Source organism: Pithys albifrons, chromosome 3, assembly GCF_047495875.1.
Source record: "Pithys albifrons albifrons isolate INPA30051 chromosome 3, PitAlb_v1, whole genome shotgun sequence".
Lineage (NCBI taxonomy): Eukaryota > Metazoa > Chordata > Aves > Passeriformes > Thamnophilidae > Pithys > Pithys albifrons.
This window is the reverse complement of record NC_092460.1, coordinates 78267180-78288026: the sequence shown is the minus strand read 5'-3', so window position 1 is coordinate 78288026 and position 20847 is coordinate 78267180. Positions and strand designations below refer to the sequence as shown.

The following is a 20847-nucleotide window of genomic DNA, read 5'->3' as shown; positions in this document are numbered from 1 at the left end:
TTTAAACATGATCAACTGATGGAGCTCAGGTGATGTCAAATTTGGAATAAGACCCTCTATTCTGTATTTCATTTATCCATCCGTTAAAAGGAGCTGTATTTTCTAAACTGTCCCTCAGGTATATTTGAAAACAGATGAAAATACTTTAACTTGAACATTTCTCTTGAAAAAAAATAGTTAATGATGGTATGAACTTAAAATTATTTAAATTTCCAATTATTTTCATGTAAACATTTTACTAAAGATTAAAATATTTCTTTTTCCATTTTGTGGTTTGGGTAATAAACTAAAAGGAATCCATTTTTTGCTAAACACTTTTTGTGATAAGTCAGAAATACATGAGTAGAATGTAATTATTAGCTCGAGTCAATATTTATTGTCTGAAAATAAGAAGTAAGGGGTTTTATGTAGCTTGGTGTTTATTCAACTCTAAATTTTCAAGGAGATTTAAAAGTTTCTGTCAGAGATTTAATCACTTTATCAGAGATGAAGATGACTGGAGATAACCTTCAGCTGCTCCATAGTTCCTTTAAACTTTGATTTGTCTTTAGAAGAATGATTTCAAATCTGTTCTATTCCTGCATAATTCCATCTTTGGTACTCATTAGGGAAATATTGACAAACTTTGGAAAACAAACAAGTTGCCACTGGAATGTTTGTTGTTTGTAAAAAACTAATATTTTTTAAACAAACATGGAAATAGTAGAAGAATAAATTCTAGGTTTTAAGTTGGTTTTAGTCATAGCTATTTTCTTTGCAAAAGTATTAAATTTAAGAGACATTGGAATAGAGATTGCATTCTGTCTTTCCTTTAAAAGAGGCCATACTCAGATTATTCTTTAAATGATAAATCACATTTTCAGCTCTGCTTTCACATATTGACAGTTAAATTTCAGTGAGCCACCATGAACTTTTAAACACCTAAAATATTTTCCTGATTGCCCAAAAACACCTACATCCTGATGAAGGAAAAAGTAGAAATGACACAGAGAAATCCTCATCTGTAATTTGGAACACCACAGAAAATGTCACAGCTGGGATTTATTTGCTACAGTAGTCTCACTGATTTCAATGCATTTTGAGGGCCATCTTGAGACCTTCTGAAAGACCAGATTTGCAGTGTCAATAATTATGTTATGATTGTGGTGGCAGGCATAGCCAGAGCCTGGTGGGATGCCACATGCCTGCACATATCTGCTGGCTTCAGTGAGCAGTCGGAAGCAGGTGGAGCACATGGCAAGTCTGAGGCTGGAAAGCCGCTGACCAGCCACAGTGTTCAGCTCATGAGGTTTTCAGGCCAGCCAGACTTTGGGACTGCCAAGTTAGAATGTTTCAACAGGCCCTCTACACATAAAATACTGGTTCACTTTGAAGAACCATACCCAGTTCATGGTTAGTTAACCGCATAAATGTTTGGTAATTATATGTATAAAAATAGTTACAAAAATTGAAAACAGCAGGACTGCATGTATAATTTCACATTTAATGAATTATTATTAGCTTTGTAGAGTTGCTAATTCATTACAGGAAAATGTATTTCTTCAAGCTGTAGTGACAATCTGAAAGAGATGTTGGTACACATTCAAAAATGATGCCCATAAAAAGAACTCCTATATTTCAGACAAGAGTGCAATTTTATTTGTTTTCTGATATTTAGATTACTAGATCAGGTGTTTGACATGAGTTTTCACCATTGATAGCTTGGTGCTTTTACTAATAAGAAAGTGATGGTTTTTATTGTGTTTTTTATGGTACTAATAAACTAAATGTTTGCTAAGTTCATTTTGTAATTTATTTGATTCACACTGTATGATTAGATTGTAGGATACGAGGGGACATGTAAACACCCAACAGATGGTTTTGTTCTACAGTCAACTCTGTATTCCTTTCTTACGCTAAAATATAGCTATGCATGTGTTTCAGCACAAAATTCTGATTCACCAACATCAGTAGAATTGTGCTGTAGAGTCTGATTGGACCATCCAGGAATTTATACCTGATTAATGATTGTAAACAGTAAGAACAGGGAACAAAAAAACTGGCTACTCATTTCTTACAGAACTTTAAGCTGCCCACAGATACACATATTTATGAGTACCTAAAACTGCTGCCCCTGTGTAGCTTTTACATCAGAGTTTTCAGAACAACACTTCAAATTAGAACTACAAGGGTCAGTACCCTGGACATCAGGTAGATTTCACTGCAAGTGATCTTCAGATTCATTTTGAGTCTATGTTTATATAATCAGAGGAATTACATTTTATTATTTATTCACACTGCAGTTTTGCCTGTATTCTTCTGCTAACATTCTACAAAACTCAGCAAGACCACAAGAAAATCTCTTTAACCCGAAATAATGAATGCTAGAAGATGCCTACATCTACATTTATATCATGCATCTTGATCACTCCACCAGTGATCCAGTTACAATGAAACAGAGCTGATTTGACTGCTTTAGCCCCTGGTAAAGCAGTTAACCTTATAGTGCTGAATCTTCTGAATATTTTCAGAAGCAAGAATTTTCCATTTAGAAGAGTCTGTCTTACTTTCTCTAAGTGACTATTGCAATTTACTAGCCATTTATTTCAGCTTAACTTTCAGCTATAAATGAGCTGTTCACCTAAACAGACAAATTTTCTCCACTGATTAAAGTGGAAGATATGAACCATTTTCTACAGAGAAATGTAATATTACCACTATGATTATAGCACCCCTTCAGTCTCTAAAAGCCTTTTAATGTGCCAAAATTATTAAAAGTCCACATGTTTATCATAATACCAATCAGCTTACTAAAATAACAGTCATTGAGAAGGGAAAAATGAGTTGTTTGGGAAGAAGCACATTTGCTTTGAATTTCACTGTACTTACCAACAGAAGATATATGATAATATCTCAAAAGATGGACATTCCTGGCATTCACTCATTCTTTAGCTTTAGAAACACTCTATTCTGCTGTGCCAAGGGAACTTTCAGTTCTTTTTCAAGAAAGATATAGAGGATGAGAAAATGGTAGTCCAAGCCTTATTCCTTGGATGACCAGAACTAGAACATTAGTCAAAAACGCATACAGACTGTTTCCATTCTTTTGTGCTCCAGTGCTTTAAAAGCAGAGACTGATTCAACTATCCATGCTCAAAAAGGACCACAGACTTTTATATTTTCATGTCATGGCTACCAGGATGTGGATTTCAATCCTGTGCAGATGCCTAGTTCAGGATGCAAGCTAAATTTTCATGCATTTCTAAATTTACCTGCATATCTTAAAAAACACTGCCATTTTAGGTGTATTTAAATGAACTCTACACAAGGATGTAGTTCTACACAGCCTGGCACTCTGCTTCCATCTGGTAAGCAATGAAGGTATGTTTTTGCACCATAAAGAGGTTTCAAGTTATCTGGACTTGAAGTGCAGGTCAGATTAGTAATTTGCAAGTATAGCACTAAAGTAATTGTGCTGTCTTCAATCTAGAAACCTTTCGGCAACACCAACATGTGGTTTCATGCACTGTGTTTTACTGAACATAAGAGCTACAAAATTTGTTTAAAATGTGGAAATCAAAATCCTTTAGGTGTGAAGATCCAGAAAGGAACACAGGAAATTATGATAGACACTTTTTTCCCTTTCTTAGAACTGTTACCTTGCAATACAAACCAGTCAACATCAGTAACAACTCGGCATTTTAAAGGACTCAGAGAAAAATCTTAGAATAATCTGTACCATGCAGTAAACCTTTCCTAGTAGATTTAAACCTTTTTTAAATAGAAAGTCCTGCACTGAAATTTGTTTTCACATCATACTTAAATGTAGGTGTTTCCATGTTAAATCACAATTGTATGTACATCACAAAACAATGAACAAGTAAAGAATTTTTTCCTCCACCTGTCTCTGCCTCCTGCATTCTTGATCTTTCTCCTCAGAGCTCTGAAATAAGATTAAAACATCTAGATTTAAATAGACTGACTGTACATTTTGATTTCTTCTACTGTCTTTACAGCTTTGATTTCTTCATTGTGTTTTTTCCTAAGTTCAGTACTCAGTAATTCACAAAGCCCAAAATGCTGGTGATGTGAGACAGTGTCTCTTATTGTCCTTCTTGAAATCAAATGCAATGCAAAGCCTACTGATCCATGGTGGAACAGGCTATCAAACCCTAAGGCTGGATCTGTTTCACATCATTTTAATCAACCTAAAGTTAGTTACTTCATAAACTTCAGTTATTCATGCTCCCTGTATAATCAAGGGAGAGAAACAGATACTTCCAGAGGGCAATGAAAAGAATATACACCCTCATTAGATGGCTTTTCCCTTCTTCAGTAATGGGAAACTTTCATGATTTACCTAAAATATCTCCACTCATATCTATAATATTAATTGCGATAACCTCAAGCTAAAACCTGAAGTTAAATGCTTAAGTATGCCATGAAATTGTATCATACTAAGCTTATTTACATTTCTTTTTATGGAATTCTGGTGTATGGGCTGAAAAGTCAAACTTCAAACGGGCTACTGGCATAAATCATGTACCAATTCATGCACCATGAATCACGTCCCAGTTTTGTTGACAAACCTGTGCCTGCTTGTATGGATGCGGCTTCGACAGAAACTTCTATCACAATTTCTATTTTAAGACAAGTAAAGATTTACTTCAAGATTGTTAAAGATATTAAAGCCTGAAACTTGATTGTATCTTCAGAATTACAAAAGACACTGACTCATTAAACTGTTTAGGAACCTCTTGCGTTCTTTGTTTTGTAATGAACAGGAAAGCTATGAAACGGAAAAGAAATCTGATTTTAGATCTGCTAAAGAGGTTAAAAGAATAATTAGTGCTTAGTTGAAAAAATTCTAAGTTATAGTCTTTTTGTGACTTTGACTTGGGACTTTTTTATTTTGTTAGGCATTATGTTTGGATGCTAAGTCACTGGATTATTTCAGCACTGGTGTGCTGACTTTTTAAAGTGTATCATTAGCTCTAAATCTTGGTTTTATAATTTTCCTGAAGTAAATGGTATTTTCTACACACAATAAATGCAAAGATGTGCTTTTGAAAGCAGAAATATGCAAAATCATAACCCCTGATGTGAACTTAGAATAACCATAAGTAGTTGGGCAAGCTGGGCTTTTTGTGAAAAAATGTACAAGTTTATAGAGACAATTATTGTAGTAAAGCATTAAGATTGAGTTACAATTTCAGTCATGTTTTGTGTGTTGGTCCTAGGATTCTGTATGTTTCAGAAATCAGTGCTGAATATCAAGAAAAACAACATTATGAGGATACTTTTTTTACAGTAACTGATGGCTAAAATAAATTAAAAAAAAAAAACAAAACCAAACCCCAAAAATCAAACACATTTTTATGAAGGTATATTTCATGGAAACACAAAATGTTGGTCATTCTTTCTATAACCAGTCCCAGTTTCATAATCTTTCTACTTTTAATTTCTGTGATCTCATATGCACCATGGTTTCAGAGGTAGAGTTAACTGTTGCTCTTGTCAAGAGTAGCTGTGGGACTTAGTGGACTTTCACCAGCCAGCTTAGTACCTAAAAAACATCAGATTTTTCCAGCCTTGTGAAGACTGACTAATATGGAACCAATTCTGCCTCCATTTTAACTGTAATTCCCATTAGAATAAAATTGACTATCCACAAGGTGCACAGTAGAGCATGGTTCCAGCCTTACCCTAGGCATTTTTTTTCTTAAATTTCATTGCAGTGTATATGTGCATACTATGTATAAGTAAGCTATAGCATATAACTAGTTTACTGAACAGTTTGGGGACACAGTAAATGGCTTTGTTTCACTGGCAAAATACATTTTCTAAAAAAGGTAAAGCAAGAAAAATTGTATAAAAAGTAAGTCGAAAAAGGGTAAAGCTTGTCTCCATGAAAGCAAATGTCTTAGGGCTAATCTAAAAATGTGGATTGACCTGAAGACATAGTCAACCATAGAGATCAAGATTCTGCAGAGACATGGAATAACAAGAAACAATTGCCACTCCTGTCATAGGACTTGGAAATCAATGACCTACATTTATGTTATAAACTCAGTTAAAGACAGAGATAACTCAATTAAAAAGTCTTGGACTGTTTAACCACTATGCAATGGACATAGTACAAGACAGAGAAAAAAATCATAGGCTGTTCTACTTCTTACTGAACAATGTTAAATCCATGAAATGGTATAACCATTGCCTGCAAACCTTCTTTAAAACACACTGGTACATAACTGATAGAGAAATATTTAATATGAAAGATTATCATGAGAAACTGTACCTCCCAAAAGTGTAACATTTCCTCAGAATTTTCATCTTAATTGAATTCATTTAAGTGAATAACCACCTTATTTTACAGAATAATCTCTGAACATGACACATAGACTAATATGGTTAAATGTTTCTCTAATACTTAGAAATAAGTCCAGGATATGTACAATTGGGAAAAAAAAAAACAGAGAGAAAGGTACTGATTTAATTAAGTATGAGCAATCTTCTGATGGGAAAAAAACCTTGTTAACTGAATTTTCAAACGTTAGCCACAGTTCATTAGGTTTATTTTAACTAACTATGTCATACAAGAGGTAATCTTAGCCTACACAAAAATTTGTTCCGCCATCTTTTGGGTAAATAAAAAAGACACCTCCTTAGATTAATTCAGTTACAATATTTTAAAGAAAGTGTTATGGACATCATGTTTTAGTAGTGCTTTAGAGCAACATTATCCACTGAAAGATGTTTTAATCATGCCTTGATGCTTAAAGACTTATAGTAGGGCATATAGTTATTATGACAGCTAAACTTGATAAAAGTGAACAACCTAGATTTCAAAGAAAAGAGGTGTGAACACAGCATTTATGAAGTTTTAAGACAACTCCAAATAGCAGCCAACACTTTGATGATCTAGCTAAAACATAAAGTGATAGAAAAAACATTCAATATTTTCTGTTAGAAATTATGAGAGCCTGTGCCATTTAATTCTTTGAATGTAATAATCTAAAGCTTTAATAATTATTATAACTAAATGCAATTTAATTGTAATTATTGATCCTGAAAAGAATTTTAGGACTTTTGTTTTGTGGCTCCTTCTTAAAAATAACATTTGAGTAGTGAATTTTTTTAATAATTCTTTAACGTTGTTAAAAAATAAAAGCAAACCAGTTTAACAAAGCTTTTACAAAGCCATCCTGGTTCTGGCTAGGATAGCAGTTAAAGCTTAAATTCTCTATGAAAACTAGTTACCTTAACTTAAAGGACATCAGGGGGAATCTGCAGGGATCCTGCAGTGTCTCCACTCACACAGAGGAGCCACAGATCATTTGCTGGCCCTGCGTGAGGAGCAGGTACACAGGCCATGCTCAGCAATGGCACTTGGCTTGGTTTCAGCACAGTCACATTACATCTCTGCAGAACTGCTTTGCTGCAGTATTATACACCAATTTCCAGCCTTTTTCTGTATATCCTATTTGCTCTGACTTTCTGTTCTTTGAGGAAGCACTTAGATTTATCTTCCTGTAGCAGTTCTGTTTTGCCTAAGAATTATCTAATGATTGACACAGAAGTCTGAACTTGGGCTGCCACTCCCTGGAGAAATGCTCTACAGATGAGCCAAAAGCCCATCCTTCATTTTTTAATATTTTTTTTAAAAAAGAAATGGTTCCACCAATCAAGAAACCACAGCTTGTGGAGGTAATGGCACCTGCCTCCTGCTTGGACCATCTTTGTTCAAGGCTGTGTTTCAGGTCACAGAATCACAGACTGTTCTGAGTTGGAAGGGACCCACAAGGATCATCGAGTCCAACTCCTAAGTCAATGGCCCATACAGGGGATTGAACCGATGACCTTGGCATTATTACAACCAAGTTTTAACGAACTGAGGAGCTCATGTCTCTCACATTCCTTTAGTAATTTCCACTGTAGTTTTTTTAAGTACAGGAAGGGAATGTGTTCTCTAGCTGCTAGGATGATGTCTGTGGGGAACGCAATTCATGGTTGAAGACACTGAGAGGATGGAAGCATTACTGATCTGACTTGGTTACACATATTTCCTCTCCACCATTATCACTTGCATTTAATCACAGACGGCTGAAGCTGTTTGCCATGCTATGGGTATCCAGCAGACCTAGGTCCCTGAATCTCAGTGTATGGTATTTGCTGGGCTCAGACCTTCATGGCACAGTAAGATGATAGCAAAGACCCCTGAGCAAAGGATAACAAATACTCTTAAAATTGGATACACAATGCAGACCTGTGTACAGTACTTTTACAAAACTAGACTGAAATATTGAATCAATGTCTGCAAATAGATCCTACATGATATAATCTCCTTAGAAAAATCTGAACAGAGGTTTGCCCAAACCTGTTCAAAACCTCTACAGCAGCAAAAGCTGTTCCTTGGTTTCACTCTCTCTTTCTAGAGGATGGAGCCATGAGCACTCTATGAGTCACTCAGGCCAATGCTTGTTAACATTTACGATCCTGAAGAAATGCACTGAGTTGAGAAGCTTACTTGAAAAAGGCTTATGCAATGGCTGAAGTGCCAGGTAAGATAAAAGCCATGGATGAAAACATACAGACACCCTAATTTAATGATCCTGATGATTTACATAGCACTGAATATGTTTCCTGCTGTGGTAAGTAAAGCTGCCTCCAATCCTCTCAACTTTTCTCACCTTCATTCCCAGCTAGTTAAAAAACAAACAACTCTCATAGCTCCAAACAAGGACTCCCAAAACAGTCAACTTCCTCCCTGGAATTCCTGGATAATTTATTCCCAACCCCTAATTTACATACATGCAGTTTTCCTTTAAGATTAAGTTGATACTGCAATATAACCTCGTTGTGAGAATTTGCCTTCAGAGATAGAATATAAGACAGCTTTTTGTAAAAAAACGGTGAAAATCCAAACAGGCCCATAAAGATGAGATGTACTCCTGAGTGCAAATTCAGTTTTTGAATGGAAGAGCAATATTAGTTTAGAGTGCACCATTCTTGTTTGCTCTACTTCCAATTGACATTTTGTTTTTCCGTCTGGCCTCTTTCCAACGTTTTTATTCTGAGCATTTATGTAGCACTCCAAGCAGTCAAGGATAGAACACTTTTATAAATAAAAGATGTGTTTGTGTAATTACTAGGTGGAGAAAATAACTCTTTCTGGGGTTAGTTTATTTCTTTTTGAATGCACACATAAGGCTTGCATTTTTACTTTCCACTTTTGGTCAATGGCCAAAGCCCTGTTTAGATTCTTAATATATGAGAAGTATTTCAAAATATCATATGGTGTGACAGTACTTATAGAAAAGGCGTTACCTCTCTCTTTTTCTCTTTAGGTGGTCAACTGGAAAGCCTTCTGGATTCTGCAGCATTCCATAAATTACTTGGTAAATTGAAAAAAAAATTAAAAATTGAAGGGTTGGGTGTTTTAGCTATAAAAATAAAGCCTTGAGGCATTAGATAAAACTGATTTAGTTATTTAGGGATATGGTTTAAATAGCCTCTTTTCTTATTTCAGTCATAAAATTCAGTTGCAGATGAAAGAGTGAATAAGGATAGCAGGTCTTCTAGGCCTAGCATTAAAGCATAAATAAAAGAATGAACTTTGAATACTCTAGCAATGATTTCACCTTTTTTTGTTACTATTATTTTATTGATATTGAAATCAAGCACTTAAACCAAGCACTTTTTTTAAGCAAAAAAGCAAGTATGATGTGGTGATACTCTTCACCTTATTTTAATGATGAAATACTACAACACCCACAAACCACAGGGCAGAGCATATCCAGGTTCAAAGTTTATCTTTACTTGACCTTTAGTAAATGCTCATATTTTTGCTTTCTTGCAAAAATACGTTCTTCTACTAGATATTCAAAACTGAGGTGCTATGGAAGGGAATGATTTTATCCATAGCAAGTCACACTGTCCTGTGACTTGATAAAAAATTAACAAAACATTACCTCAGGGAATGTGTTTCAACATTGACAAATTAAGTCTTTTATGGATCCGTGCAGTTTTCTCACTTGGAAATTTCTTTCAATATAATGTTCTTTCAATGCTGCCATATTTCCAGTTCACATCTGCTCAGTGCTTTTTCAGTAGGGATGGCTACAGTTTGGTGACTTAAGCATCACCTTTTGACTCTCACTTTACTCCCTCCTCTTGATGCTGTCCCCCTTCATAGAAAACACTCAGCTATCACCCTGAACAATAACAAGTGCAAGTTGATTTCTGAAGCTTTAGGTAACTGTAAGGAAAGTGGGGAAAGGGAGCAAAGAGGATGTGACAGAAAGTGAACCAAAAAGGCTTGGAAAAGGTATGAGAAAGTGGACTTGGATTTGTTTTAAGGGAATTGATGTGTGCAGTAGGCTAGAAGGGATACTGAGGCACCAGGATGGGCTCCCTGTTTGGGAAGGTGGGGAACAGAGAATCAAGAGAACTGTTTTTGCTATTACAGTAAAATGTTGGCCCAGCTCTAAATCTTTACACTGCCATAGAGAAGGGAACAAAGCAGTTAGTGAAACAGGAAAGGAAAGGACTTCAGGTTACTGCAACAGGGCAGTAGAAAGATGCAAAGTGAGTAGAAAAAGGGACCTTCAGGTACCTTGTTCTTTCTTCTAAACAGAGTACTGCCTTTAAATCTAGATCCAAATTCAAGGTTCTGCCTTTAATCCACTTGTTGGATATAAAAGGTATGTGATTGGACATTTATTTTTAGAATTAGATAAGAAACGGGATACTCTGTGTCAGGCCAAAAGTCACACTTAATTAATTGGTAGGCTGGGTTGAATTCATTTTAAGATTAACTTTATTTCTTTCCTGTGGCATTATGTCAAGGTGAAAATGTATCAACTTATAATAATTTATTTTGTCCTGGCACATTCTATGTGTTCACGTTAATTTATAAATGGGTTGTTATAGTATGGTTTGGCATATCACCTTGATACTGACTTTTGAAAAGTACTGGTTATTGCAAATGCCATTGAAACTCTTCATACACCTGATAGTTTTTTGTTGTTGTTGGTTGTTTTTTTTTTAATAGTACAATCTGATGTAGCAATTCATTATTACCCCGCCACTCAATAACAAGGATGATCCTTACTTCAGCATAGTTTTGACTGAGGAGGATTTATGTTGATTTACACCAACTCACCAGCCAGTCCCAACTTCTTAGCCTTGCAACTACAAGTTCAGTCATTTTAGGAAAGATGACATAATTGTTTCCATTTCCTGAACAATCTGTCATCTTCTGAGAACAAATAATCTGGACACAGAGCTTCATCTTTCATCTCTATTTGTTTGTTTTTTTGGTGCAGAAAATAACATCTGTGCAAAACTGCATATAATACAAAACAATCAACATAGTTGTATAAGGCACAGCACAGAGCATAGGAAGGCAGGGGAGAAAAGGATTTGCTATTTCATTAAACTTTAGTAATATGTGACTCAAATATTCCAGTAGTTAGAAAAGATAGAAAAGATAGAAAATCTCCATTTGCCAGTGAAACTATTCATTCAGGCCAAATTTACAACTGAAATTGCATTTGAAGTGACACCATTACACTTCACTGAAAAATTCTATATAAGCACAGCAAACTCTAAGGAATGGTAACATAAAAGAGCCTCCCAACACTCTCCTTCCCTTGATTTCAAGGGAACTATAACAAAGTGAAATATCACTGATGACTGTGCACATAGAACATTGCCTAATAAAGCTGCTTTAAGTGTAAGGAAATGTAAACACTTGTGTTGAAATCCTACATTGCTCATCTCTCTAACTATTTTGCTATAGGGAAAGAAAGTATGTGCATTTGAGCTGAGCTCTGCCTATTAATAAATGGTGTTATCTCTGAAAATGAAGGGTGAACACAGAAAAAGAAGAGAAAAAAGGTGGAGATGAAAAGAGAGAGAGACACACACCCTGCTGAGTGGGAAATATGGCTAAAAATCAGAGGCAGAAGAGGGGAAATGAATAAATGGTGTAAAGAATGATGGGGATGTGCAAAGTAGATTGAAGAGACTGGAACATATTAACGACTGTGAAGGCTGTGACTGAGATAAAATTCATGTTTCTAACAAAAACCTTATAGTTTTGAGTGGAGATACCAAAATGTGTGATTTGCTTGCTTAAATTATGTCAGCCAAACAGACAAAATGTTATACTGGAATCAGTAAAGACCTTGTTTTGCTTTAAGAAGCTATGTGAGGCTATGTCTGGGATCCCAGATGCTAGTAAGTCAAACAATATGCTTACAGTACGACAATACAATATTTTTAGCCACATTAACTAAAATAAAGAATTGGGTTGTGTGGGATAACATCTTAAAAATAACTCAAGGAAGTCTTTGCATGCAGTGCTAAATTATAGCTGGGCAAAGAACTACATTTTAACAGATAGTAGTGATTATCCATAGTAAACTCAGTGCAGTAACATTAGATCACACACAAAAGAGCTAATATCAGGTTCAATACAGCATTTGGTATTTTACCTTATGCTTTTTTCTTTTTTTGGGAGGGGTATAGAAAGTCAGAAATGTAAAAGAGAAAATCAAGCAGGCATCACAAGGCATCTACAGGTACACTAGAAGCAAAAAGAACACTAGGGAAAACAGAAGCTGCTGAATGGGTTAGGTTGACAAAGAACATGGGAAAAGCAATGCCTCAAGGCCTTCTTTGCTTCAGTCTTTACTGAAATAGGTAAGACTTCAGGAATTTGAAGTCTGTGAGAACAGAGGGGAAGTTTGCAGCAAAGACTTGCCCTCAGTGGAGGATGATGTGGTCAAGAAACATTTAAACAGAGAAAACTCTGCAGAAGCTAATGGGATGCACCCAGAGGGGGTGAGGTGTGAGAGCAGTAGCTAGTGTCATTGTAGGATCACTCACAGTAATTTTCGAAAGGTCATGGCAAACTCTGGAGAATTCTGAGTACTGGAAGACAGTAAATGCTACTCCCATCCTTAGGAAGGGCAGAAATGCGATCAGCAGAGCTACAGGTAGTTAGCCTCACATTGCTCCCTGCAAGGCTGATGGCATAAATAATCCAGCAAACCATTTCCAAACCTATGAAGGACAAGAAGGTGAGCGGGAATTGCCAGTATGGATTTGTGAAGCATCTTTGACTGACTAGAAAGACTTCTGCAAAGAGATGACTGGGTTGGTGCATATACGGAAAGGAGTTTGATTTTGTTTTGACCTCAGTAAGGCTTACAGAATTATATCCCTTAAAATCCTCCTAGACATGGTGATGAAATACAGGCTACATAAGTGAATGGTGAACTGTTTTGAAAACTGGATAAACCATTGGGCTCAACGAGTTGTGATCAGGAGCGTGAAGCCCAGATGAAGACCAGGCACTAGTGGTGTACTGCAGTGGCTGTTACTGGAGCCAGTATGTTTCATCATCCTCCCCTGATGACCTGGACTACAAGACAGAGTGCACCCTCAGCAAGTTTGCAGATGATAAAAAAATATGGGGAATGGTTGATGACCAACATGCTTATGGTAACACTCAGAGGGTTATCAGCAACCTTAAGAAACGGACACCTGGCATGTACTGGTACAGGCTGGGGGCTGACTGGTTGGGAAACAGCCTTGCAGAGAAGGCTCTGGCAGTCCTCGTAGACAATGAGCCTGCAACATGCCCTTGTGGCAAGGAGGGCCAACAGCCTCTCCAGGGCTGCATCAGGAACAGCATCCCATTCCTTGCAGGTTGAGAGTATGATACTTTTACCCCTCCTCAGCACTAGAGAGGCCAGATCTGGAATGCTAAGTCCAATCCTGAGCTTCCCAGTGCAAGCAGGACTTGGGCATAATGGAGCAAATCCAGTGAAGAACCACAAACATCATGAAAGAATTGAAGAATGTGAGCTATGTGAACAGGCTGAGAGAGAGGGTATTTTTCAAGCAGGAGAGATTAAAGAGCAGAGCCATCTTGTATATATGTATAAATATGTGATAGGGGTAGAAGTTCAGAACATGAAGGCAGACTCATCTGAATGGTGCCCAATGACAGGGAAAGAAAAAATAGGCAGAAATTAGAACAGTGAGGGCATTCACTTGTAATAAAGAACAGCTCTAACACAGAATACAGCACTTTCTCTATTCATGAATACTAAAATAATTAATGTATTTAATGATTAAACCTTGATCAACAACCCATATCCAGTATCTTTTACATTTTAGCTGTACATTTTTGTTAATTTTTGTCAGGACTATATTTTGTCAGGACTATAACTATTTTGTCTGTTAGCAAGCTTTCATTTGAATCAGGTATTTCAAAAGCTGGAGTCTTCCTTTTGTTGAGGAAAAATTACCAGTTGACTTCAGCTAGACTCAGACTGAATGATCATAAAAATACTGTTAGCACTATGGAGAAATTAAAAAAAAGTGTGGCATTTCTAAATGCCCTTGAAGCCAGTCCAGAAGGTGATGTCATTTACATTAAGATTCTTCTATATGTGCAGACAATAACAGTAGGTCTTTACAGAACAGCTCAATTTTGAAATGCAAAATCCCTGTTTATTCTTTTTTTGACAGCCTCCTTTTTCCTTACCTCCCCTTTTTAGTGAGAAATCTGGAAAAGAATGTACTTCTTCTCCTCAGCCCTGCTGCTTTCAGCACAGCTGTTGCTTTCATCATGATCATTTAATGGAACCAAGGAAATAAGGACAAATGAGAAAATGGATAATAGCATGAAAGGAAGAAGGAATCTTTATATAGATAAGTAAATCTAATCTAGGAGGAAAATAATTGATGAGGCAGAAATAGTTGTGAGCATTCCTGTAAATTCCTCAGGGAATACTGACAACACCGCAACTCCTAGGGGACTTTCCAGCGTATCGTTAAAAGATAATATATGCAATCAAAATCTAGTAAAGTCAAGGGATTTTTTTAAAGATTAAAAGTGGTGGGTTTTTTTCAAGATTGAAACTAAACATTTTATTCTCAAAGAAAACTTCATAATTAAAGGTTTAATGCCCACTAGACTAATCAACTTTAAAAAAGCAAACAGAAAAACAAACTACTTTCCTCTTGAATCTTTTCATGCTGCTAAGCAGAGACAGTTAGAAGATCTTTGACAGCAGTTCCAGGTCTAGACTACAACATATAGCTCTGATCTTGTAGTGTCTGACAGTGCTAAGTTTAGCACTTACATTGTTTGAGAATTTTTTTTTGTCTATTTTCTAGAACACTGGAGGAAAAAATAGGAGGCCTGTCAAAGGATTAGGAAGCAAACTTTCTGGTGCAGTGCTTTTTCTGTTTAGTGCCAACCTACTTTGCAGTATTAAGATGCAAGGAAGAGGGTCTTCCTGAGTGAAATCCAACAAAAGTTTTTTAATCTTTTAAAGGTTATGCATTATGCCTCCACTTTCACATCTCAGAATGAATAAAGTTTAGGACAGATTTTCAGTGAAGCGTGTTTCTAAATGCCATGATACTTTTATAAGTAAATAATTAATTTTAAAAATCAAACATTTAAAGATTAGGTTGTGAGTCCTGCAGTGTGCTTGGGTAGAATTTGAAGTCAGTGGAACCATCCTACCTGTGTCCATGGGGTTGGGGTAGGCAGAGAGCTGTTCTTTCTATCACTGCTGGTCTTTTCCCGAGTAGAAAGAGGCAAGGAGTGAAGAGACCACATCCCACCTCAAGCAAAAATCTCAAATTGAGCAGCTCAGAAAGCTGTGGGTAGAGAATGTTTTTGCTTGCTTTGACTTTATTTTTTCTTTTCTTTCTACTAAGTTTACATTTTAGGAAAAACTCAAACAAATTGAAACACCTCTCCCCAAGGCCAGGATCAGACACGATCATTCAGGGCAGATGCTAGCCACATAAAAATCCTCTATTTATTCTGTAAAGTTTTTACTGGTTTGTCAACTTCCCTCATGGCAGAATCTAGCCCTAATTAGATCTCTGTTAATGAGCCATTGCTAAAGGTAGATGAGAATTACTGTTCTCATTGAATAGTAATTTCAGCAGGCTGCACTCATACAGTTATGTATGGGTTATGAAAATAATATTAAATACAGCCACATAAAACACTTAAATGAATACTAAAACTACTTACTGGTGTGATACCGATTAAGCAATGTAGCAGATTTTAAATAAATCTGCTCTCATTTCTTTTTGTGAGAAGGATCATCTCCCAAGTCCTGCAGTTTTAACTGCCTAGTTATGTTCCTGACCAAGCAGTTTTGACTCAAGGAAATGTGACACTGGCTTACCACTTCAGACCAGGATTTGGATGGGCTTTTCATTTGTTTCTTTCCATACTCACTTTAAATATGATGAAAGAAATGTATTACTTTTATTTTGGTTAATATACTTTAATGAAAGTTGGATTGTGACTTGGCAAAGGAGTGCAAGCTGGAATGTACAGGCATGGAAAAAAGCCTGGGGAGAGTGACTGAGGACAAATGAAGACAGGTGTTGGTGACATAGAGAAGAGGAATGCAATAGGGAATAAGATTAGAGACATAGCTTGGGGTAAAACTTTGAGGGTCTTTCAAGGCAAGGACATAGTCTGAATTGAAGGTGAGGTGTGTGAATAAAATTAAATAGGACTAACTTCCTCCATGAGCTCTTCAAATATGCATTATAACAAATTTTGCTCTTCTGTTTTTCAGAAGTGAAACTTAAATAGAAGCTCAGTATTTTAGTCAGATAGATTTTGATGTGCTCTTAGAGAACAATAAACATATCTTGACTGTCTTAAAATAAAATAAAGTAAGAAAAAATATAAACAGATGCACTCCAGAAGCTAAAACAAGCCAAGGAAAAGAGACTCCAAGACAAAAGGGCCATGTTGTGCAGTTTCCAACTGATCATTCCCTTAAGGATATAGACTTAGGAGCAACATACTCAGGAACGGCCATGTGCTTGAAAACTCTGAACTTGTTCCCATTTTCCCTCAGGAGCTGTGTCCTCTGCAAAATCCCGAGAAAGAGAATGAGGGTAGATGTAAACCAAGAAGCTGTATGAGAGTTGCAATAAATTTTTGCCAAAGTCTGTAGATAACAGATGCCATGAACCTGCAACTAAAACTACTATTCATGGAAATACATTTGCTTCTTTCTGAACTACACACAGCACTGAGGCAAGAAGATAAAATGCTGGAATCCTCATCATGTCTTGAAACACTGGTTTTACTGTCACTTCACAGGGCGACTTAGTAATGTATAGGACATCTTCGCTATATGAAATTTTGGCAGGTATGAGATGATGCATGGTTTTAACTTTGCCCTAACAAAAACAGTCAGCTGAAAATACCTGGAAATCTAAAAGAACCTTCACTTAAAACATTGGTATTGTTACCTGAACAAAGTTCAAATCCGTAAGAATATGTTGGAATTATATATATAAAGTTACCAAAGGCTTGTAACAGTCCTACAGAAAACTCAAAACTATGGCAGTAGCTGGGGAAAAAAGGAAGATAGAAGTTTAGAGAAGAAACTCTTGTGGACAAGCTCAATATGAGCAAACAGTGTGACGATGTAGCAAAGAAGCCAACGAGATGCTGGGCTGCATCAACACAGGCATCACCAGCAGAGAGTTGTCAAATCTGGAACTTTCTACATGAATTTACTGGATTTGGGTTGAGTTTCATTGGACTAGTTCCTTATGTCTAAAACTGAGTAAGTACCAAAGAGCAGAAATAAGTCCATACTACTGTGTTACTTACCTGTGCAGCCCCCTTACATACAGAAAAATGGGTTTTCAAGTCACCGACTTGAAGGAGATCATTTGTACAAACTCTCCTACATTGTGCAATAACGTCACTGAAGGAGATTCTACAGCCCTACAACCTGAGTATTAATGTCATAGATACATGTTTAAGCTCCTGCTTTCTCTAAGACTTGAGGTCAGAACAACATATCCCACATTTCCTTTGAGCATTTCTGCTAATAGGCTGTTGTATGGAAGGAGATGTCACAGCAGATGATATAAATAATTTTGATCAGTCCCTTCAGATGCCACTTTCTGCATTGTATAACTAATTATATAAGAATCTCTGTTTTCACTAAGGCAGCTGGAACCTAGATAACAAAAATGGATAAACTCTAACCTGAAGAAACAAAGATGCTGAATAGTTTCTAGTTCCTATTTCTCTCCCTTTCCATTTGTTACCTTTTAAAGTACCATGGAGATTTTTTTGATGGCTGAAAATGCTTTTCATATTTTTAATTTGGTCTGGAATATACTTGAGGTTTATATATATATATATATGTATACACACATACACACATATATGTATATATATGTATATATATACACCTATATATATATATGAAATCCACTTCAATATTTAGAATGAAGCTTTTCAATTGACAAAAAATTTGCACACAGAAAAAAATAGACATTTTTATAATTTTCTTGCAAGCTGAGAAAAAGATTTTTCACACAAAGTACTTTTTTGCCATTTTTTACTGTAAGAATAACTTGTATAAAGATTGTCTAAAACTAACTGTCTTGTGAAAAAGTAATGAATGAACCTGTAAGCTCTGATCACACAGGACATAATCTTCCTGCCAGAGCAGTCTTTTCTTCCTAATCACACTTTTCAAAACCACTGTTCTTCAGCAACACTTCTTGCACTGTGAAATACTGTCAGATATACAAAACAATGCAAATTCATTATAGCATAATTTGAAAGTAACAGAGCAACTCTATTTCTCAGAATAGTTGAACAAAGATAAACACACGTACTTAGAGAGAGTGGGAGAGCAATAGGTCTGTACATGTCTTTATGTACACAGATTTATACATGCACATATACAGAGACATTGTATTTAAGGAAGAAATAATGGACACTACTGTTTTTAGATCCTACCAAATGCCCCAGCCTTGCTTCCTTTCAGCTGTAAATGCTTTTCATATCTGCTTCCTCTGATCAGCAAACCAGCAATATCTTTTCTGGTTTAGATGTTATCAGTATGATACTTTGAGAAGGCATCTGCAACTGGGTATTGCTTCGGAAAAGCCATAATCATTAATTAGTGACGTCAGTCGACTTATTAAAATGTAATTACAGAAAGCACTTTAATAATAAAACACTAGGATGAATATTACAGGTCATTTTCAGTGTCATAAGTACAGTGAAAAAGGCCTATGTTATCATCTTTTTCTTTTGATTTTTTTCCTGATTGATACAGTGAGAGGATTTTGTTTGTTTACCTATGAAAATCATCTTATCTAAAGCTTAGAGGGTAGTTAAATCATTAAAAAGAAAAAAATGCCTTGATTTCCACCTATCTTTACTAGGAAGCTGTCATATTAGAGGAAATCATCCTGCAAAAAAATGGAGAAAGATAAGGATCCAATCCGAAGCACACCGACAGAGACCTTCATGGCAACTGAGGATGGACACAGAAATAAATAATTAAATGTAAGGAGATAAAATACTGAGACAGAATGAGTCATTTTGTATCAGTCAGTGCCAGCTCTACATTTGCATCGTGGAAGGTCAATTACCTCACTCTGAAATACAGCACAAACTATGAACTCAGTTGTTCTGGGCACTTAACACTATTTAGATCTGTACTTTAACACTTAATTTAATATTTTTCCTGAAGGGAAATGATTAATAATTGCATTCAGTGAAGCATGCACTTTAAAAGATTGACCCTCACAAGCATTTGTTTCTTTTTAGGATTAGAAAAAAGTAGCTGTTTCCCCAGACACTACCCACTTTTTACATTTTTTACACTTCACAAAGCTGCCAAACGTAACACGCTAAAGGCAAAATTTTAAAGAAACTAATTAGAAGAGTACTTTGCAATTATGTTTTAGACCATTCAGCAACAAATAAGAGTGAAGTGCTATTTGATGTTGAGTCTGATACTGATGAAAGTTCAGACATTTCTCTTATTGAATTCAGTGTCATGTGTCATCTACAGCTTAAAGGGGACCAGGGAGCAGGCAAGAAATTATGTCTGTTAATTCTTCACTTCTTATATTGAGACATACACTCTGAATCTTTTTAAGATCCTTGAAATTTTTTTGAAAGGATTCAGTTCTGCATAGGAAAGGATTTTGGCTTCAGCAATACTTTGACAGACCAGAGATATATCCCAAGTGTATTTTGAGAAAAAAGAACATTTAAGCTATGGGAAACCCCTTATTTGGATCTTCAACCTAGCATTTATAGAAATTTATATATAAACTTCTCTAGAGAAAATGCTGACTGAGCAATGCACAAAATGGACACATACTGGTAAGAAACGCTTTGAGAATCTAGCTGCTTCTGCACAGAACAACACATCAGTTGTTCTGTGATCACAATGTTCAAGAAAAATTTTGTCATATTTTTATTGTATTTCCAGTTTGTATCTCGCATCCTGCCACGGCTGCTCAGTCATGTGCGTTGGGTTCGAATATTTGTATGTGGATATAATGCATTAGGATGTGCACTGGAAGGTTAACCATCAACCTCAAAGACTCCCAAAGAGCCATTTCTTGGCAATAACTCTTAGTCCACATCTGCACTAGCTAACCTTAACACTATGTTAGGTTCAGGAGGCTCTCAGCCCCATGCCAATGCTTTTAGAATACAATGTTAAGAATGTTCAATCAATGTTTGATCTACTATAAAAACAAATATTGTTAAGCAAATTACCTTTATGTACTCTCAAAAAATTATCCCACTCACAGATTTATAGAAAAGCATATAATACAATTATTAACATGTGATATACTTTGCAATCTGAGAATGTGGCTTGATTTTTTTATTTTTCAGTATAACTGAGAATAATTTTCATCAGCACAGTGGTAAACTAAAAACTGAAACTTGCAGCTGGGCATTGGATAGTGCCATACTTTAAATACAAGGGGAAGGTTATGGTCAGCCAATATAATTAAAAA

The 20847-nt window shown here is 36.0% G+C and overlaps 1 protein-coding gene across 2 annotated transcripts in view; it reads right to left on the bottom strand.

Moving 5' to 3' along the window:
- KCND2 (potassium voltage-gated channel subfamily D member 2) overlaps positions 1 to 20847 on the bottom strand; it is a 279833-nt gene that overhangs the window by 206411 nt on the left and 52575 nt on the right. The window lies entirely within an intron of this gene.